The sequence below is a fragment of the Gracilinanus agilis genome, chromosome 1 (genome assembly GCF_016433145.1).
Source record: "Gracilinanus agilis isolate LMUSP501 chromosome 1, AgileGrace, whole genome shotgun sequence".
NCBI classification, from domain to species: Eukaryota; Metazoa; Chordata; class Mammalia; order Didelphimorphia; family Didelphidae; genus Gracilinanus; species Gracilinanus agilis.
The window spans coordinates 139,490,640-139,511,369 of record NC_058130.1 but is presented as its reverse complement, the minus strand read 5'-3'; the positions used below and the strand labels follow the sequence as shown (position 1 = coordinate 139,511,369).

General features: G+C 35.3%; 1 protein-coding gene across 1 annotated transcript in view; it reads right to left on the bottom strand.

Annotated features, from left to right (window-relative positions):
* Positions 1-20,730, bottom strand: part of LMF1 (lipase maturation factor 1) — a 731,135-nt gene that overhangs the window by 173,770 nt on the left and 536,635 nt on the right. The window lies entirely within an intron of this gene.

Below are 20,730 nucleotides of genomic sequence, written 5' to 3'. Positions count from 1 at the left end.
TTTACCCAAGGATAGATTGGAACGCCGGACTTTCTAGATCCAGTGGTATTTCCTCTACCATCCAATCCATCAATCTTTTATTAAGCACCTGTATATAGGGTGTTCCAAGAGTCTTAGGGAAATTTTAAGGTACTAAAGCTTAGGTTTGGGGGTCATGTGGTATATGTCACTGGTATTAACTATATACCATTTTGCATATGTAAGATCTAGAAAGGGGTTACAGAGTTCTAGAGCTGAAAAAGCTTTGAAATGTCATTTACTTTAACCCCCTCACTTAATAGAGGCACAACTTTGGTTTAGAGATAGGAAAGTGATCTACTCAAGGTCAAATATCAGCTTAGTAATAGAACTGAGCCCAGACAAAGCTCATGTCCCCTGTCTTCCAGTCTAGCTGGTGTCCAATGAATTAAACTCAATTGTTAGGTTCTTCCCAAGAATTCTAGACCAAGTCATGAGTTAGAGTACATGTTGTTTGTGCTGTCTGCCCTCATTTAAATCGTTATCTTCTAAACTCCAAGTACTTTTGCATAAGCCTCCAAAATGTATATATTAGAGGAGAAAAAAACAAGTGACTAAGAAAGGTATAACAACTCTCAATAGTAACAGTTAATATAATATATTATACATTGTTAGAGTTATAGGATTAGTTTATAGCATTTTAAGTAGCACAATGCTACCAACTGTAGCATTACATATATGTACATTCACATACACACATACTTTTTTTGGTCTTTCATACAAATTCAAATTCATTATCTTTGTTTTAAAACTCTGACAGCATAAAAGCAGAAAATATCCATTTTAATTGGAGGAGACACAACACATCTTTAAATTATTTGTAGCTAAATCAAAAATACAAACAATACAGGGGAAAATTGCACTGTGCATAGCAATTGACTACGGTTGTACTGCCAAATCCCACAACTATTGTAATTCCTTATTAGCAAAGCTGGAATTAATAAAGCTGTTTCTTTCTATGGGTTTGAGGCTGCTGTAACCCCTGAGGACAAGAGACCGCATCCTTCCTTCCTCTGACACCGGGACAGGAAGAAGCAACCCAAGGGGTCAAGGAGTTCTGCCAAGTCCATTTCAACAAAGAGGTGGGAGGTCATGGTCTTCATACTTCCTGGGTCAAGAAGGTGAAAGGTCTAAAATGCCCTGGAGAGCCTTTCCTTGGGTGGAAACTGTTTCAAGTGAACATGGTGTGTTTTTCTCTGTGAACTCTTCTAGGACAATCCCAAAGCTGTTCTGAGATATGTTTTGCCTTTTTCTGTTTTTTTTTTTTTTCTGAGTGGGGAGGGGAGGACATCCTTTAGGAATCGGGCAGAAAAGATTACAAAGGAACTAGGTGTAATCCTTCTATAGGTGCTGAGGGAAGGGGGTTCATAACTGTGAGCAGGCACCTGAAACCAAGAAGATGAAGTAGTCTGGACACTTCATCTCCTTATTCCTCTACTATCTTGAAATATGATAAATATAAAAAAATCCCTCAGTTCCACTGATTAAAAATATCTTCACTGAACCAATGCTTGATTCTTTTAAGGCAATTACAAGCTTAAAGCTTTAGTTTGGGCTAGACTTTTTTTGGCTTTCTGACCCCTGCTTAGTCAGTTAATGCAAATTGACAAGAAAAGGCAGTTTTTAATTGGGAGAACAGACTATTCATTATTCCAGGGAGGGTGAAAGATGAAGAGATCAGATTGGAGGAGACAATCAATCAATCACTCAAAGCACTCAAAGCCTTTTCCCAGAAGTATGAAAGAATCCCCACTGGCTGACCATGATTTTTATAAGGTAGAAGGGAAGGAGGGGAAAGGGCAATGATTTGGATAAAAGGCACAGTAACTCAAGCCTTCACTCAAATCCCCAAACAGCTTGGATTGTTTTTTTTGATGTACAAAATATTTGGTTTAAAAAAAACCAAATCAAACCCATCAACCTTAATTCTAGAACTTATCAGTCACTTGGTTTGAGTTGGGAGCCTATGTGAAAGGGAGAATCATTCATCATAGAATCTGACATAAGATTTCAGAACTTAGGAGTCATCTACTCCAAACTCCCATTTTAGAGATGAGGAAGGGATATGACTTGTTTAAGGTCACACAGCAAAGATGGGGGAAGAAGCTTGACTCCTAGAAGTTGCTCAGCCTAATGCGTGGTACTCTAAATATCTCTCATGGATCATAAATCTGATAGCTAAAAGGAAACATAAACATCACTTACTCCTTTATTTGATAGATTAGGAAATGGACCTAGACAGAGGAAGTGGGGATTTGATACTAGGACCCTCAACTTTAAAACTAGTACTCTTTACACATTAATACCCTGCCTCTCTTAAAAGCCTTCAGTCATAACCATATGACTGAATATTTGGTAAATAATAGGAAGAAGAAATTCTGCTGAGTATAAATAGAATATTTTCTCATTGGTAGGTTTGTTGTTAGAGTTCTCAAAGATCTCCAGGTTCAGATGAATACAATATTATCCCAGTGTTCGGAACTTTTAGGAAATTGGGAAACTGTAAAGAAACCAAATGCTTTGAAATAAGAAGGCTTACCCAGGGCTATATCTGGGAAAATAAGGAACTGTCCACTCTTATTTCCAAATGTGACTGAGCCTTGGGAAAGAGGTTAGGTTCTAGAATGAATTATCAAAGGACCTTTTGACTCTCCATCAGAAACAAAAGGATTGAAATAGTTTTCAATTAACAATTTTTTTTTCTTACCAAGCACCTATTACATGTAATATGTGCTGTGGAGGACATACAAAGATAAATTTAAGATATGATCCTTGATCCTTAAGAGTTCATGGTCTTATAAGAAGATGGGACTTATATACATTGATTTTAAGAATAAGACATAAATTTCATGAAGCCAGGGGTAGTTGACCATATGTTATGCAAACATATCTAAATAGCCTCTCTGGGTCTCAGTTTCTTCATGTGGAAATTGAGGGGGTAAGATTAGTTAATCTCTAAGGTTCCTTATAGCTTTGGAGTCTAAGAATCCATATGTTTAGGAACTCTGTCTATCTAAACTTATATAGGTCAAAAAACTAAACAATACAAGAACTTTGCCTTTTCTAAACTTATTTCTTCTAGCACCTTCCACAGTGTTATGTGCATAGAAGACAATAAGAATATATATACAGAGCAAACTGTATATTCTGAAGTAGTTTGGAGAAAGTAAGACTTACGTTGAACCTTAAGGAATGGGAAAGGTCTGGATTAGTCCAGAACCAGAGCAGCACTGTGGATTGAGTGGAGGGGAGAGGGTGACAGGAGACCTGGCATTGAGAAGGAGAAGAGTGGGGAGGTAATGCTCAGAAAACCAATCACATTGTATGGAAGGTCCTTGCTATTGAACAAGAGAACATAACTATGGATAGGTGAAGTTGGTTCATAATCTGAAGGGAGTCTGAACCTTGGTGTGTTCTTAGAGATTAAGGAAATAGTAGAAAGAAAGTTATCTATTAGGAAGATTTATATGAATGTAGACCCAACCCTTAAAGAAGGGACAACCTCAAATCTAAATGATAACAATGCTCATGAATGGCCAGTACTTAACAATGGAACCAAGTGATTAGGATCTAAAACCATCAGTAGAAAGAATTGTTCCTAGGAGTCTTAAATAACAGCAATTCCACCATAACATGAGACATTTTTCTTTCTTGCCATCATATTTTTCTTTCATAACTATGGCATGATTTCTACAGACCCAGTACAAAAAAATGATAACTTTTCCGTGAAAATGCAGGTTGATTTCCTGACATGTAACTGGCTTCCTATTAAATCATCCAAGAATGGGGGAGTAGAGGAGAGATGAAAAGAGAAGCAAAGTTAGGACAGTATTGCCTGTGTGTGTTCCTTCAGAATGGGCTCCATATGTCTGCAGATCATGGGAGTTATATGATGCAGTTTTCCCAGTGAGAATAGACTGTTTACTCAATAAAGAGCATTGAGGTAAACTCTGTTTGCTGAGTTGGTTAGTGAATTAAGGCTCCCCCCAATATCTCCAACCTACAGGCACCTGTGATGCTGGAAAATTTCTGTTTTCCTTAACATGTTCAGTCAACAGTGGCCTGTTGGCACAGGAGAGGGCTTCCTTCTCTTTCAGCTCTGACCTGCAGCTCTCCCAGTAGCATAGCTGAGGTTGGGAAAAGGCACATACTAGAGTTTATTTTAAGAGGGGAAAACTGCGAAATTACATAATTGTGGTACTTTGTGTACTTTTCCACTCCATTTGTTTCTGGAAAAAAAAATCTGAATGGGGCGCACTGTCTCCACCATTGGAAGGGGGGGGGCAAAAAAGACCTAGTTGCCTTTGATGGGTAATTTAGGAGGTTGATATAGGTTCTCAGTTGCCTGGCTGGCTAATTAACCTAATATTCTCTGGAAAGTTCTCAAAAAAGCACTTTAATTTTAGGATACATGGCATAGCAAGAGATAAGATACAACTTAAGAAGTTGGGATGGGATTGGGAAGGAATAGCTAGCACTCTTTTAGGACCTAGAGATGACTAGAGATGAGATAGAGAAAGTAGAGTCTTTGATTAATTTAGTGTTGTTATGGAAACTCAGAATTACCAGTACATGAACTATCTTGGGATACTATGCCTTCATGGTACACACTATTCCCCCTTGTCATAAGCACTCTCCAGATTCTTTGTGGCTAACAAGAGTTTTCTGGAATTAAATGTGGTGAAGCAGATTTTATGATTGTGAAGACCCAAATCTACCTATGAGGCCCAGTTACAAATTCTAAGAATATACAAAATAAAGTCTTTTTCTTTTAAGGTTATCTATAGATGAATTATGTAAAAATAAGTACATATTAAAGCACAATGCTTTATCTTATAGTTTCTTGATAAAGGATATAGGATTTGTAGTAAAAAACTTGGCTTTGAATCTGGCCTTTTGACATTTACTGCCTATTGACAGACAGGGCAAGTCAATTCCCCCTCTTGGTTCATTTTTTCCACCTATAAAATGTGTGTGTGGGGGCAAATTTAATGACTTATGAGTTTCCTTTCAGCTCTAGATCTATGATCTTAGAATATTAAATGACCCCCAAATACACCATTTTGCCAAACTAAATGCTACTGAAAAGGTAAACTTTCCTCTCTGGGAATATAAAGTCTCATTCTTTTTTCTTTGTTTTCCACACTGTGTAAATTCTGATTTTCAAATAACGATTCTTTCTAAAAACAATGCATAGGATTTTACAGTTGGGAACCTACAGATCATCTAGTCCTAACATACATTCAATGAGGAAACTAAGGCCAGAGAGTTTAAGTTAATTACTGGGGGTAAGATGATGTGCAAGATGCTTATGAAAAAGTGGGACATGGACACACACACACACACACACACACACACACACGCACGCACACACACACACCTCAAAGGAGTTAAAGTAATATATGTAATAAAGGCAGGAATGTGGTTAAAGCAGAGAAGATGAAGACCTTAAGTAGGGGCTCAGTTTTTTTTTTCCAGTTTCCATACTCCGTGTTTTATCCCACCCCGCCCCCCCACTCATTTACAAACGGGGGAAAAAGAATTTTAGAATTGAGAATCTTGGAGATCCCAAACCCTGGTGTCCTTGGCAATCTGCTAGAAGGCTAAACTGTACATGAATGATAACTTATTTATTTATTAGGAATTAGGCAGGGAGAAATATAGATTTGCTAGCTAAGCCTTAAGCTAGAGAGTGATATCAGGTCACCAGAAAATTATGTTAAAAAATAAATAAAATCTGAGTCACCAGCTAGCTAAGAGTGGTTCATCCCTATGTTCACTGGAAAGAATTTTAGATAAAGTTCTAAAAGAAACTTACAGACCATTTATACCAAAGAGAAAGAAGATGGGGGGTGGTGGGAGAAGTATCAGGAAGGATCTCTCCTCCAATAAAATGATTATATGTGTTATGAGTTTTTGCTTCCTAAAGAACATGGATGGGGCTACTCATCTTCCTATAGAAAAGAAAAACCCTAAATAAAGAATTCAGTTGAAACCAGGAGCTAGGAGGAGAAACTCTACAACCTAATAATGCATGAAGGAGTTGTGATTGTTGTGCTTGGTAGTAATCTGTATAAGACATAGCACATATAGAATACTACCACGGAGAACTAGTAGGGAGCAATATCCTATGGAGATTATAAAACAAACACATCCTATAATACATAGGTCTGCTGGGAGTAGCATTGCCAAAAGACACAGGCAGCCCAGTGGCATCAGTGGCTAATATCCCAAATTACTGTGTTTAAATGCATAAAATATATTTGTTTCACAAATGAAAACACTATTTCAAAAAATAGTTCAGAGACCACAGGTAAAAGAATTCCTGCTCCACTCCCTCTAGATCCCAGTCACTGCCACCTGAATTGATGACAGACCTTAAGGATCTCCTGGACCTCACCACCTGCCCATCTGATGAACCCTTAGGATTCCTGACTCTTACCTTCTACCCTATATCTGAGCTCCCTTGTGTAGATGCTGTCTTTCTCACTTCAGCATGGATTTCTATTTAATTCATGAGTTTCTGTTTAATTCAAGAGGTAAAAGGGAGTCATTTGAATTTTTGCTTTTTTTCCCTTTTAGGGAGGGAAAGTAATATTATCAGACCTATGCTTTAGGAATATCACTTTGGCAGCTGTGTTGTAGAGATATTGGACAGAGGAGAAAAGGAACCCAATTAAGGTGCTATTACAATAGATAAATTGGGGAATGGCAGAACAAGTTGTGACAGATGATTAGAGTGGAATACTATTGTGATATAAGAAACAATGACCTAGATGAATTCAGGATGATCTAGAAAGACTTACACGAACTGAAGCAAAGTAAGCGGAACTGGAAGAACATTTGAACACAGTGACGGCAACATTGTGTGATGAACAATTGTAATAACCCAATTATTTTCAGCTCTGAAGATCCAAGACAATTCCAGAGATTCATGAAGAAAAATGCCATCTTCCCTCATGGAATAAACTGATAGAATCTGAATGCAGATCAAAACATACTTTCTTTTACTTTCTTTTTTTTTTTTTAGATCTCTTCAATGAAATGACTAACATGGAAAAGCATTTTACATGACTGTATATGTAAAATCTGTATTAGATTGCTTACTACTTTAAGGAGGGGAGAGAGATGGAAGAGGGAATTTAGAGCTCAAATAAAAAAATGAATCTTAAAATTGTTTTACATATAATTGGGGAGAAACAAAATATTATTTGAAAAGATGTGCAACAGAATGGGCAAGACTTGGCAATTCCTTGGATATGTGGGGTGAAAGAGAGTGACAAATCAAGGGTGACTGAGGTTGTGAATCATAGTGACCAGAAGGTTCATGGGGACTCTCCTAAAATCAAAGATTCATGTCAGAATATGTTCAGCTTTCCTTTCCTTCTCTATCACAAATTCAACTGTTCAACTCTCCCCAAGATTTCCATAATTTCCATAATTTCTACTTAACAAGTCCATCCCCATTAGTAAGAATCATATTTGGAATAAAATTTCCCCTCACTGTTTCCCACATCTTGAAAAATGAAAATCTCTTTTTAAAGTAAGCCAAGAAATTATTAACTGCCTTGCTTTGGCAAAGAGAAAGCATTAGTATATGGATAAATAATTAAAATCTGATATGACTACTATAGCATTTTTTCATGCCAGGCTCATGATCTATTTCTAAATTATTTATCTATTTTTTCCAGGTAGTCTATAGTATGCTCAAATGAAAACATCATTTCTTGTTTCTGTTTTAATTGATATTTCACCAAAATCCTTCTCACTACTCTTCTCTGGTTCCTGGATTTCCTCACTTGAGTGGATCTTCTCTAATATTCATTGCTACTCTCCTTTCTCCTTCTTTTTATCCAACCTGAATAAAGTAAATGCCCTTTGAGAATTATATTCTGATTCTTTGCCCTATCCTAATAAGTCTCAATGATAACTATGAGGTCAAATTTGTCTCACTTCATGACTAACCCTAGTTCACCTTAATCATGCGTAGTTGATTCTGTGGATACTGAAGACCTACTGGCTGTTATGCCTCTGGCTAAGATGTTTAAGGCCAAAGAGTGAGTATCTAAATAAAGGAAATGATTAAAGGAATTAGTAAAGGGGAAAAAACTAACTACTTTTGATGATTTCTGCAGATAAAATCCAAAGAGAATCATAGTACATGTTTTTAAATTCCACAACTTTTTTAGTGCCTTGGCTTATTTGAAGCTTAGTTTCATTTATCCTCATTATAAAAATGCTATTGAAGAGGTATTTGAAACCCCACAAGTGTTCTGAAGAATTCAAATTTCTCTTCCTAAAAATACAGAATGTTTTATTAATTTTAATATTCCCAGCCAGTTATTCTAATTTTTTTAAAAGGAGCCACATTCTGAGGTTGGTAGGTTGATTTGAAAATACCATCTATTCCACAGAACCAGGGGTAGTATTTGGCAGAGATATATATTTGAAACTAGGTGAATTAAAATAACTTTGTTTGGGGAATTCCAGTAAACCCCTTGGGAAAAATGGCCACACACTGGGGTGTCAAAACAGGCTAATAAATATTTATTGGCCTCTATTATGTGTAAGATGTTGTGCTTAGGAATCACTAGTCATTCTCTATAGGTTTATTTTTAAACTTGACAATAAAAACTGAGTCCTTCTTAAAAAATATTGAAAAATAAATGTTTTTGAACTAAGCAATAACTAAAGTATTAGGATACTGACTGGTGGAATGATTCCAGGATGCTAATGATAGTCAGCAGTTCTTTCTTCTTAGGACTTCATCCTATAACTCTTACTGTATTTTATGATTCATGTGGTACTGACAATACTAGACAATATGGTTCATTATCTCTTTATCATCTATGATTTATCTCTCTCCCTCACCACCTATATTCTTCATGCCAAGCTTTGTCATTTTACTTCTACCCCATTTCACAAATGTGTCTTATTCTCTTCATTCACACAGATATTACCCTATTTCAAGGTTTCATCTCTTCGTGACTGGATAATTGCAATAGCTTCCTAATTGTTGTTGGTTTCCAGTCCCTTCTCCAATTCATATTCCAAATATCTGCTAAAATAATCTCTAGACACAGTGATGACCATATTGCTCTCCTTGCTATGAGAACAGAATCCACCTTTAAAATAAAAGAAAAAAAGCTGAGAAAATGAGCAAGTAGCAAAAGAAACACCTAACTAAAGAAAATTTTTATGGAGACAAAGAAGATCAAGACATAGTCTCAGAAGGAGGCAGTGAAATCAAAGCAACAACAAGCAAAGCTTCAGAGAAAAATGGGAATTAGTCTCAGGTGCTAGAAGAGTCCAAAAAGGAATTCAAATAATATATTCAAATAAAAGAGGCAGAAGAAAAATGGGGGAAATGAATGAAAGGAATGCAAAAAAAAAACAGGAGTTTAAAAAAGTAGACTTGGTCAAATGGAAAAAGAAGCACAAAAATCCAATGAAGAAAAGAGTTCCATGAAAAGCAGTATAGAGCAAATAGAAAAGAAGGTTCAAAAGGTCCTGAAAGAAAATCATTCTTTAAAAATTAGAACTGGACAAACAGAAGCTAATGACTTCACAAGACACACCAAGAAACAATAAAAAAAATGAAAAGAATGAAAAAAGAAGAAAATATGAAATATCTCATTGAAAAAATAACTTACTTGGAAAATAAATTCAAAAGAGCTAATCTAAGAATTATTGGACTACCTGGAAGTCATGATAAAAAAACAAGCCTAGACATAACAAGAAATTATCAAAGAATTGACCAGATAATCTTGAACAAGATGGTAAAAGAAAAATTGAAAAAATCTACAGATCATCTCCTGCAATAAATCCCCAAATGACAACTCCCAGGAATATTATAGCTAAATTCAAGAGCTTCTAGGTCAAGAAGAAAATACTGCAAGCAGTCAGAAAGAAACAATTAGAATATCATGGACCCATAGTCAGGAATACACAGGATTTTACAGCTTCTACATTAAAGGAGTAGAAGCAAACTACTTGTGTGAAGAGACAGACCAAATAAAAAGAGAAAGTGCAGAATTAAATTTTGGAAAGCAAGGAGACTGGGTGTACAACTAAGAATCAATGATCCATCAAAACTGACTATAGGGGGCAGCTGGGTAGCTCAGTGGAGTGAGAGTCAGGCCTAGAGACAGGAGGTCCTAGGTTCAAACCCGGCCTCAGCCACTTCCCAGCTGTGTGACCCTGGGCAAGTCACTTGACCCCCATTGCCCACCCTTACCACTCTTCCACCTATGAGACAATACACCGAAGTACAAGGGTTTAAAAAAAACTGACTATATTCTTTCAGGGGGAAAATGGTCATTTAATAAAATAGAAAATTTCTAAGCATTCCTGATGAAAAGACACCTAAACAGAAAATATGACATCAAAATACAAGACTCAGGAGAAGCATAAAAAGATAAATAAGAAAGAAAATTGAAGGAATTCAATTTGGCTGAATTGTTTATATTCTTACATGGAAAGATGATATTTGTGACTCAAACTTTTTATCATTATCAGAGTAGTTATAAGAAGTATGTGTAGACAGAGGTATAGGAGTAAGCTGTTTAGGATAACATGCAAAAGAAAATCAAGGGGTGAAAAAGAGGATTGCATTGAGAAAAAAGGAAAGAGAAAAATAAATGGGATAAATTATATCACCTAAAGAGGAGTGAAAAAAACCCATAACTATTACAGTGGATGGGAAGATGACAATGGTAATGGACAATGATTAAATCTTACTCAGATTGGAATTGGCTCAGAGAAGTATAATAACAAGACTCATTGGCATATAGAATCCTACCTTATTCTATAGAGAAGTAAAAGGAAAAGAGAAGGGCGGTAGTGGGGAGGGGAGTAATAGAACAGAAGGTGAACTGAGAAAAGGTGATTAAAAGCAAAATACTTGTATGAAGAGACAGACAGAATAAAAAGAGAAAGTGCAGAATTAAAAGGGGAAAAAGATGGAGGGGAATATATAAATGGTAATCATAACTATGAGTGTAAATGGGATGAACTCACCTACAGAATGGAAGCAGATAGAGTAGATTAAAAATCCTACCATATGCTGTTTACAAGAAATACATTTGAGGCAGGTAGACATATACAGAGTAAAGGTAGAAAGTTGGAGTAAAATCTACTGGGCTTCAACTGAGTCAAAAAAAGCTGGGGTTGCAATCATAATCCCAAACAAAGCTAAAACAAAAAGAGATGTAATTAAAAGAGATAAGAAAGATTATTACATCTTGATAAAAGATACTATAGACAGTAAAGTAATATCAATACTAAAATATATATGCACCAAATAATATAGCTTCCAAATTTTTAAAGAACTAAATGAGCTTAAGGAAGAAACAAACAGTGAAACTATACTAGTGGGAGATCTCAACTTTCCCTTCTCAAAACTAGATAAATTTAACCAAAAAATAAATAATAAAGAAGTAAAGGAAGTGACTGAAATTTTAGAAAAATTGGATTTAATAGATCTCTGGAGAAAACTAAATGGAAACAAAAAGGAATATACTTTCTTTTTAGCAGCATATGGTATATACCCCCAAAATGAGCAAGTACTAGGGCATAAAAACTTCACAACAATTGTAATAATGAAAATAAATGTAATATGTAATAATTGAAATGCTACATGTAATATTTAGAAATTGGTTTTGTTAGAGATTATTAGTAAAAAAATTGGTGTTGTCACCTTTTATTAAATTAACTCTTAAGTCAAGAGGATGATAGTAGCTTTTAACAATTTAATTAATATAAATACAGTATAAGAAAGAAATAAGGAAGGAAGGAAGAAGAAAATTATTTCCTAGCCTACCACTCTAAAGTCTGATCCATAGAATTTCAGCTTGTTCCAATCTCCATACGAAAGTCCAGTAGTCTCTTCAGCACAAGAATCTTACCAGCTCACAAGGATGTCTTCTACCTGAGCCATCAATGCTGAATGAAATAGAAGAATCAGTCCCATAATCCCACTCCAAAGACTTTGATCTCCTCTACTCTTTCATCTTTTATAGCCCTTTTCTCCCTATCACTTCCAGTCTCTGTGAGCTGGTGTATCACATCTCAGGAACCAATCAAAGTCTCTCTGACCTGGACTAATAACCCTTAGTAATGGGTCATGTTCTTAGGGCTCTTAAGCCTCTGTTACCTCTGTTTGAAGTGTTCCAGCCATGATAATGGGATGGGTTGGACAAGAAGAAAGTTCACAACCCTGGGAGGAGGGAGTTCCTTTTACACACAATGCAGAAAAGCAGGAATAATAAATGCATCCTTTTCAGATTAAAATATAATAAAAATTATAATCTATAAAAGTTTATATAAAGAAAAATTAAAAATTAATTGGAAACTAAATAATCTAATTCTAAAAAAGGGTGGATCAAAGAATAAATTATAGAAACAATCAATGATTTCATTAAAGAGAAAGACAATGAGGAGACAACACATCAAAATTTATTGGATACAGTCAAAGCAGTACTTAGCAGAAAATTTATGTCCCCGAATGCTTATAATAGAGAAAAAGAGATCAATGAATAGGGCATAAAACTAAAAAAACTAGAAAAAGAACAAATTAAAAATATCCAATTAAAGACTAAATCAAAAATCATAAAGATCAAAGAAGAAATTAACAAAACTGAAAGTAAGAGGACTAATAAATAAGACTAGGAGTTGGTTTTATAAAAAAATAAATAAAATAGAATTTTGGTTAATTTGATTAAAAAAAGAAAAGAAAGAAATCAAATTACCAGTAGCATAAATGAAAAAAAAATCAATTTACCTCCAATGATGAAGAAATTAAAGCAATCATTAGGAGCTATTTTGCTCAATTATATTACAATAAATGTGACAATCTAGGTGAAATTGAATATTTACAAAAATATAAATTTCCCAGATGAACAAAAAAGGAAATAAAATACTTAAATAATCCCATCAAAGAAAAGTAAATTGAACAAACCATCAATGAACTCCCTAAGTAAAAACCCCCAGGACCAGATGGATTCACAAGTGAATTCTATCAAACTTTTAAAGAACAATCAATTCCAATACTATAAAACTATTTGGCAAAATACACAAAAAAGGAGTCCTACCAAATTCCTTTTATGACACAAATATGGTGCTGATACCTAAGCCAAGAAGATCAAAAGCAGAGAAAGAAAATTTTAGAACAATTTCCTTAATGAATATTGATGCAAAAATCTTAAATAAAATATTAGCAAAGAGACTACAGCAATATATCACAAGGAATATTCATTATGACCAGGTGGGATTTATACCAGGAATGCAAGACTGGTTTAATATTAGGAAAACTATCAGCATAATTGACCACATCAGTTACCAAACTAACAGAAATCACATGATTATCTCAATAGATGTAGAAAAAGTCTTTAACAATATACAACACTCATTTGTATTAAAAACACTAGAAAACACAGGAATAAATGGAACTTTCCTTAAAATAATAAGAAGAATCTATCTAAAACCATCAGCAAGTTTCATCTGCAACAGGGTTAAGTTAGAAGTCTTCCCAATAAGACCAGGATTGAATCAATGATGCCCATTATCACCACTATTATTTAATATTGTACTAGAAATATTAGCTTTAGCAATGAGAAGAAAAAGAAATTGAAGGGGTTAAAGTAGGCAATGAGGAAACTAAACTATCACTCTTTGTGGATGATATGATGGTATACATAGAAAATCCTAGAGAATCAACTAAAAACTAGTTGAAATAATTAATAACTTTAGCAAAGTTGCAGGACACAAAATAAACTCCCATAACTCATCAACATTTCTTACATATTTCCAACAAAGTTCAGCAGCAAGAGTTAGAAATTCATTATCTTTGTTTTAAAACTCTGACAGCATAAAAGGCAAAAATATCCATTTTAATTGGAGGAGGCACAACACATCATTAAATTCCATTTAAAATCACTCTAAACCAGTGATGTGCAAACTACGGCACATGGGCCAGATGTGGCCTTCTGAAATGTTCTATCCAGCAGCGTGACATTATTCCTAATCTGATGAATACAATGAGTAGGATATAATATAATGAAACTTCAAAAGAGTTGCCTTAGAAATAGACTGACAGATGAGCATTTCCATTCCTTTGGCCCCCTCTTTAAAAAGTTTGCCCATCGCTGCTCCAAACTATATAAAATACTTAGGAATCTATTTGCTAAGACAAACACAGGAAGTACATGAACATAATAAGAAAACACTTTTGACACAAAGTTAGAGATAAACAATTGGAAAAACATTAATTACTCATGGGTAAGCTAAGCTAATATAATAAAAATGAAAATTCTACCTTTTTTAAAAATGTTTTTGCTTATTCAGTGCCATACCAATCAAACTACCAAAACACTTTTGTAGAATTAGAAAAAAATAATAGAATTCATCTGGAAGAACAAAAAAATCAATAATATCAAGGGAATTAATGAAAAAATATGTAAAGGATGGTAGCGTAACACTACTAGATCTTAAACTGTATCATAAAGCAGTAATCATCAAAACAGTCTAGTATGGGCTATGAAATAGAATAGTGGATCAATGGAATAGATAAGGGGTAAATGACCTTAGCAATGTAGTAGTTGATAAATCCAACAATCTCAGCTTTTGGAATAAGAACTCACTATTTGACAAAAAATTCTGGGAAAACTGGGAAACAGCATGGCAAAAATTGTATATAGACCAATATCTCACCCCCTATATAAGATAAGGTCAAAATGAGTATATGGTACTATCAGTAAATTAATGGGACATAGACTAGTTTACCTGTCCTTTCTATAGAGAAGGGAAGAATTTATTACCAAACAATAGATAGAGAACATTAAATTATGTGAAATGTATAATTTTGACTATATTAAATTAAAGAGGTTTTATACAAACAGAACCAATGAAACCAAGATTAGAAGGAAAACAACTGGGAAAAAATTTTATAACAAATTTCTCTGGCAAAAGTCTCATTTCTCAAATGTATAAAGAACTAAATTAAACTTATAAGAATACAAGTTTTATACAAATCAATACAACAGACAAATAGCTAAAGGATATGAATAAGCAGTTTTCAGATGAACAAATCAAAGCTATCAATAATCATATATAAAAAATGTTCTGAGTGCCTTTTGATTAGAGAAATGAAAATAAAAAAACTCTAAAGTACCACCTTACACCTATCAGACTGGCCAATATGACAGTAAAGGAAAGTGAGAAAATGTTGGAGGAGATATGGGAAAATTGGGACACTAACGCATTGCTGGTAAAGTTGGGAACTGATCCAACCATTCTGGAGGACAATTTGGAACAATGCCCAAAGAGCTATAAAACAATGCATACCAGTTGATCCAGTAATACCACTACTAAATCTGCATCCCAAAGAGATTTTAAAAAAGCAGGGAGGAAGGAAATTGGAGGGGATGTCCATCAACTGAGGAATAGCTGAACAAATTTTGGTATGCGATGGTGATAAGATATTATTTTGTTGTAAGATATGATGAATAGGATGATTTCAGAAATACCTACATGAACCGATGCAGAGTGAAATAAGGAGAACCAAGAGAACATTATACACAATAACAGCAACACTGTGGAATGATCAACTCTTATAGACTTACCTACCTTCAGCAACATAATGATCCAGGAAAATTAATTATTTTAGCTTTAAAAAATATTAAAGATTTTTGTGGCAAAGATTTTTTTAATCAATTACATGTTATAATTTTCTACATAACTTTTCCAAATTTATATATTCCCAAATATCTACCTTCCTACTGGAAAGCAATTTGGTCATTCAGGACAATTCTGAGGGACTTATGACAGAGAATGCTATCCACCTTCAGAAAAAGAACTATTGGAGTAGGAATGCAGATTAAAACATGAGATTTTTCACTTCAGTTTATTTGAGTTTTCGTTTTGGGGTTTTGGTTTCATATGATTATTCTCTTGCAAAAATGATCAATATGGAAATATGTTTTGCATGATAACCCAGATCAAATTGCTTGCCAGCTCCAGGAGGTAGGGAGGAAAGGGAGGGAGACAATTTGGATCATATAACTTTGGAAAACTTATGTGGAAATTTGTTATTACATGTAATTGGTAAAATAAAATATCTTTATAACAAAAAAAACCTTTAAACTATAAAATTCCATACATTCATTAGCACTTTACACATTATTCTGTGACACAATAGCCTCATGAAGTTGAATAAAGATTATTATCTACATTTTACAGATGAAGAAACCAAGGCACAGAATATAGAAGGGATGTATTTTAAGTCACCCAACCAGTAAGTTGTAGAACTCTGAAAATTAAAACCATGTCCTCTGAATCCAGTTCTAGTGGGTTTCCATTGTACCTCAGCAAAAAGAAACATAAAGGAAAAAATATTTAGAAGGTAGTACAATCTAAATTCACCCATTTTTGAGATTTGAAGCTTTCCAAAGACAAGATAAAAATATATCCTTGGTATTCCTTTTGAGGATTTAATGTAGAGGGTGATATATGTACTCTTTCAATGTCTATTTTGCCCTCTTGTTGAAGAACATCAGGGCAGTTTTCTTGAATAATTTCTTGTAGTATGATTTCAAGATTTCTGTTTATTTCCAGGTTTTCAGGTAGGCCTATGATTCTCAAATTCTCTCCTGGTCCTGTTTTCCAAGTCAACCATCTTCTTGATGAGTTATTTGATGTTTCCTTCTAAACTGCCATTCTTTTGACTTTGCTTTATTAATTCTTGATATCTTGTGAGGTCATTGGCTTCTACTTGCCCAATTATAGTTTTTAATAACTGGTTTTCAGCTAAGATCTTTCGATTTTCCTTTTTGGTTTGATCTATCCTGCTTTTCATGGCTTCTAGCATTTCTGGTCTTCAATTTGCTTATCATTTCATTTGATAATTTGATTTCATTTGATGATTGATTTCATTTCTGGGCTTCTTTTTCCAAGTGAGAGATCCTGCCTTTTAAACTGTTATTTTCTTTTTGAACTATTTCCCACTTTTCTTGCCAAGTCTCTTCTATCTTTTTCATAATCTCTGATTTGAACTCCTTAAGAGTTTGTGACCAATTTCCATTTTTTTGGAAGGTTTGGATGTGTTTACTTGTTTGTTGTCTTCAGTTGTCTCCTCTTTAGTCTGGAGTTTTTCTGCATAAAAATTACCAAGGGTTAAGATTCCTTCTCAATTTTTTTGGTGGTTGTGGATTGCACTTCTTGGGAGTTGATGGTCATTGCTTTGTTCCTTCCCTGTCAGAATTCTGAGTAAGGTAGGTGGGTGATCTTTGTATTGACAGAAGTTTTTTCCCCAAGGCTATTTTTGGGGTCTTTGTGGTGTCTGCTATGAGCTGTCTCCCTCTCTGCCAAATCTCTCCTCAGCCTCCTGGGGTCCCAAGTCTCTCTGCTTAGGGGTAAGTCTGTGGTGATCTCAGTCAGCCTCATTCCCAACCCCATAGTCCTAGAGGTTGCCCCATACTCATTATGACTCTGGCACCTTAGGTGGAGTGGGGTAGGGGTAATGAGCTCACCCCTTGGTGGGAATAATTTCTTCCCCTTTTAGCATGGAAATGCCAAAACTTTGCCTATCTTCCATGATGCACCCTACATTTGAGCCCCTTTGCTCACCTGACTTTGGTTTTGTCCTTTTGAGACACTTTATCTTGGTAGGTGGAAAGGAGAGGAAGAACCCTGCCTTTACTCTGGGGTCATCTTAACCCAGAAGTCCATGTCCTTGGTATTCAGAATAAAAGTAAAACTAGGTCTTTAGAAACTTTAAGACATTTACACAAGTCTCAGCTGAGTTTTTATATCCAGACTCAGAATTTTGTCAGCATTCTCCCTTATTTGATTTATGCCCAGTGTAGTTAGCACCTTTAAGGCTTAATGACTGCATGCTTATTTCTATCTAGACTATGTACCCAGACCATAAAGATATAACTAGGATTTTTTTTAACCTGAAGCAACATCAATAGATCTGGTAGGGAGAGGGAAGGAGACTACAGTGACTATAGTTGTGCAAAGGGCAGTTCAACTATGAATGTCATTATGACCAGCAAGGGAGTGATCCATTTTTAAAAGAATATAGTTTATGCCTCTTCAGGGATTGATAGGACATGGTAGAATCCTGGAGAGTGATATTATAGCTACAGGCTCTGAGGGATACTGTCCTGGGGTAGGATTAGGCTGCACAGGCTTGAAGACAACCATAAGCCATATGGATAATGGTCTATGGGCTACCACATGGGGAGGAAGTACAACCCTTGTAATAAATGAAATTCTCTGGAGGCTATATTTTTAGTTTTAAAATATTAATTTATGAATCAACAAATCAAGAAAATCTAATTATCCAGTGGACTCCCTCACAGTCCAAACAGACACCACAGAACTCCAGCAGAGCAGAACAGGTAGGACATGAGAGTGATCAGTCAGGCAGCTAGGCTGGGCCAGAGAGAGCAGAAGCTTAAGTGCAAGCAACTAAACAGTTAACAGGAATGTTGAGCCAGAGACAGGTATTAAAGTGAGCAGCTAGGGAACTAGGTAGAAGAGCTGGGCTATCCCCCTCAAAAAAAGATTGACTTTCTGTTGAGCAAGCCAATATATATCCTTTCTTATAGCATCACTCAGTCCCCCCAAGGGCATCTCTGATTGGAGTACAGTCACACAGGAAATGAACTCAGATCTCAAACGCAAGGAGAAGCAGGGCCTCTTCCTCTTTGTCATGCCCTGCCAGAATGGCTGCACAGTGCATGCTTCCCAAAATGGTGGTTGCTTAGCTGATCTCATCACCTAATCAAGTTCTTGTATAGAGATAAATAGGGAGCAAGTATTCACCATGTAGGCTACAGATCTAGACAAAAGAAGGGAGGACCCAACTCAGTTTCATAGCTTGGGAGAAGATTATTTGAGCTTTAAAATCAAACTGTTCTTGGGAGCCAAAGGGGAACCATTTCTCAAAAAATATTCAAATTCAACATTAATTTTCGACAACCTCGGATATTAGTATCCTGGGGCAAAGGCTCAGTCATCTTACTCTAGTTACAGCTATGCCAGCCCATTCCCAGAAACTGCTTCTTTCTTGTGGGATGGTTTTCTCGACAGTTTAAGCATCTGAAAAATAAATTTCCTTAATTCCACAGATGTAATGAATAGCTTCAATTGGTTATTAGAATGATACTTCTCACACACCAATTTAATTGTAAATACATTTTAAAAACTAGGTGGGTTGCTTTATTCTAAAGAAGAAAGTAATAAAAGAAAATAAAAATAAGTAAGTCTAGTCTATTCTTATTTCTAGAATAAACAATGTGATAAGGCTGAAAGCAAAGGTAACAGGCTGGGTAGGACAGGCCATGTTTCTTGATGATTATAACATGCCTTAGGTGGTATGTTATCAGGCAGAATTCCAAATTAGATTAGCCACCTGGGATAGGCAATGATCTACTAAAAATGAATGAACCAGAGAATCATATTGCTGTTTTGAAGTGGAAGGTATAAATAAAAATGAGGAAAAAGCTTAGGTCAATGGAGTCACAAGACATCCTGACATATGTACATTATTAGAAGGAGCCAATTAAAGGGCTCGCTTTGTTCCTGCAGTATAGTTTCCTGGGAAGCTCCTTGTTCTTGTGTCAAAAATGTGATGGAAGCAATTCTATGATCCTCAAAGGAGAAAACATCTCTGATGTCCCAAATCCCTTTTGCAGTTAAAAATAAGGTTAATATATGGATAGACAAAAGCTTTTCCCATAGACATATAGTGGGTTTCTTTTTTTGCTTCTTCCCAGGAGAAATTTAACACAAACATAGTCTTTTCTTGGGGACAGATCAGGATATTCTTCTTCTAGAGGCCATGAAACTAGGAGGAGGAAAAGAAAAGCAATATAGATGAACCAAAGAAGAAGAAAAGGGCTTCTTCTAACTTCATAATTCAATCCTCCCAAGAAAAAAATATATCAACTTTGAATAATAGAGAAATTTTAGACCAATTTTACATCTTACTAATTACTGTGCCTATCACATTGGAGAATTCTTTCACCTCTTTACCATAATTGTAAGGTCTAAGAGAGAACCAGAGTCTATGTCCAATGAAGCCTATGCAGTCCCACCCAATACCAAGAGAGGGCAGTGCAGACAATATCAACTACCTCCCAATTCAAGCCGTCAGCTCTAAATCAGAGGGAATTTAATAGGATAGACACCATACAGTTTTCTTGGATCATTTTTCCTTTATTTTGATTATGTCAGCCCAATATGCAGTTGTACCTCACATAGCCAACAAATAACTTTTGAGAGTTCTCAAAATGTGCATTAGAAACAAAATAAAAGACATCATCCTTGTACAAAACAATAGCATTGTCAAATTGGGGATCACCAAATAGTCCAGCACCTTCAGTTTATAGATGGGAAGTTATATGACTTGTCCTAGGCCATCCTGGTAGGGTCAGGATGGAGATAGAGTCCAGGTCATTTAATATAGTGCTCTTCTAGTTGTATTGGGTTGTTCTGCTTTGTCTAAAGCATGAGTGCATAACTCTGTGTAAGTCATTTATCCTTCCTGTGTCTCTTCCTTGCCTATCTGTACAACTTGCAAATATAGAAGAATTCATAGATGGGGCACTGTCTAGAGAAGTTATAATAAGGTGCAATAATATCCTTTACATCAGAGGCGTTGAAGAAGAGGAAGAGGATAGGGAAATGAGAGAATAGCATCTTTTG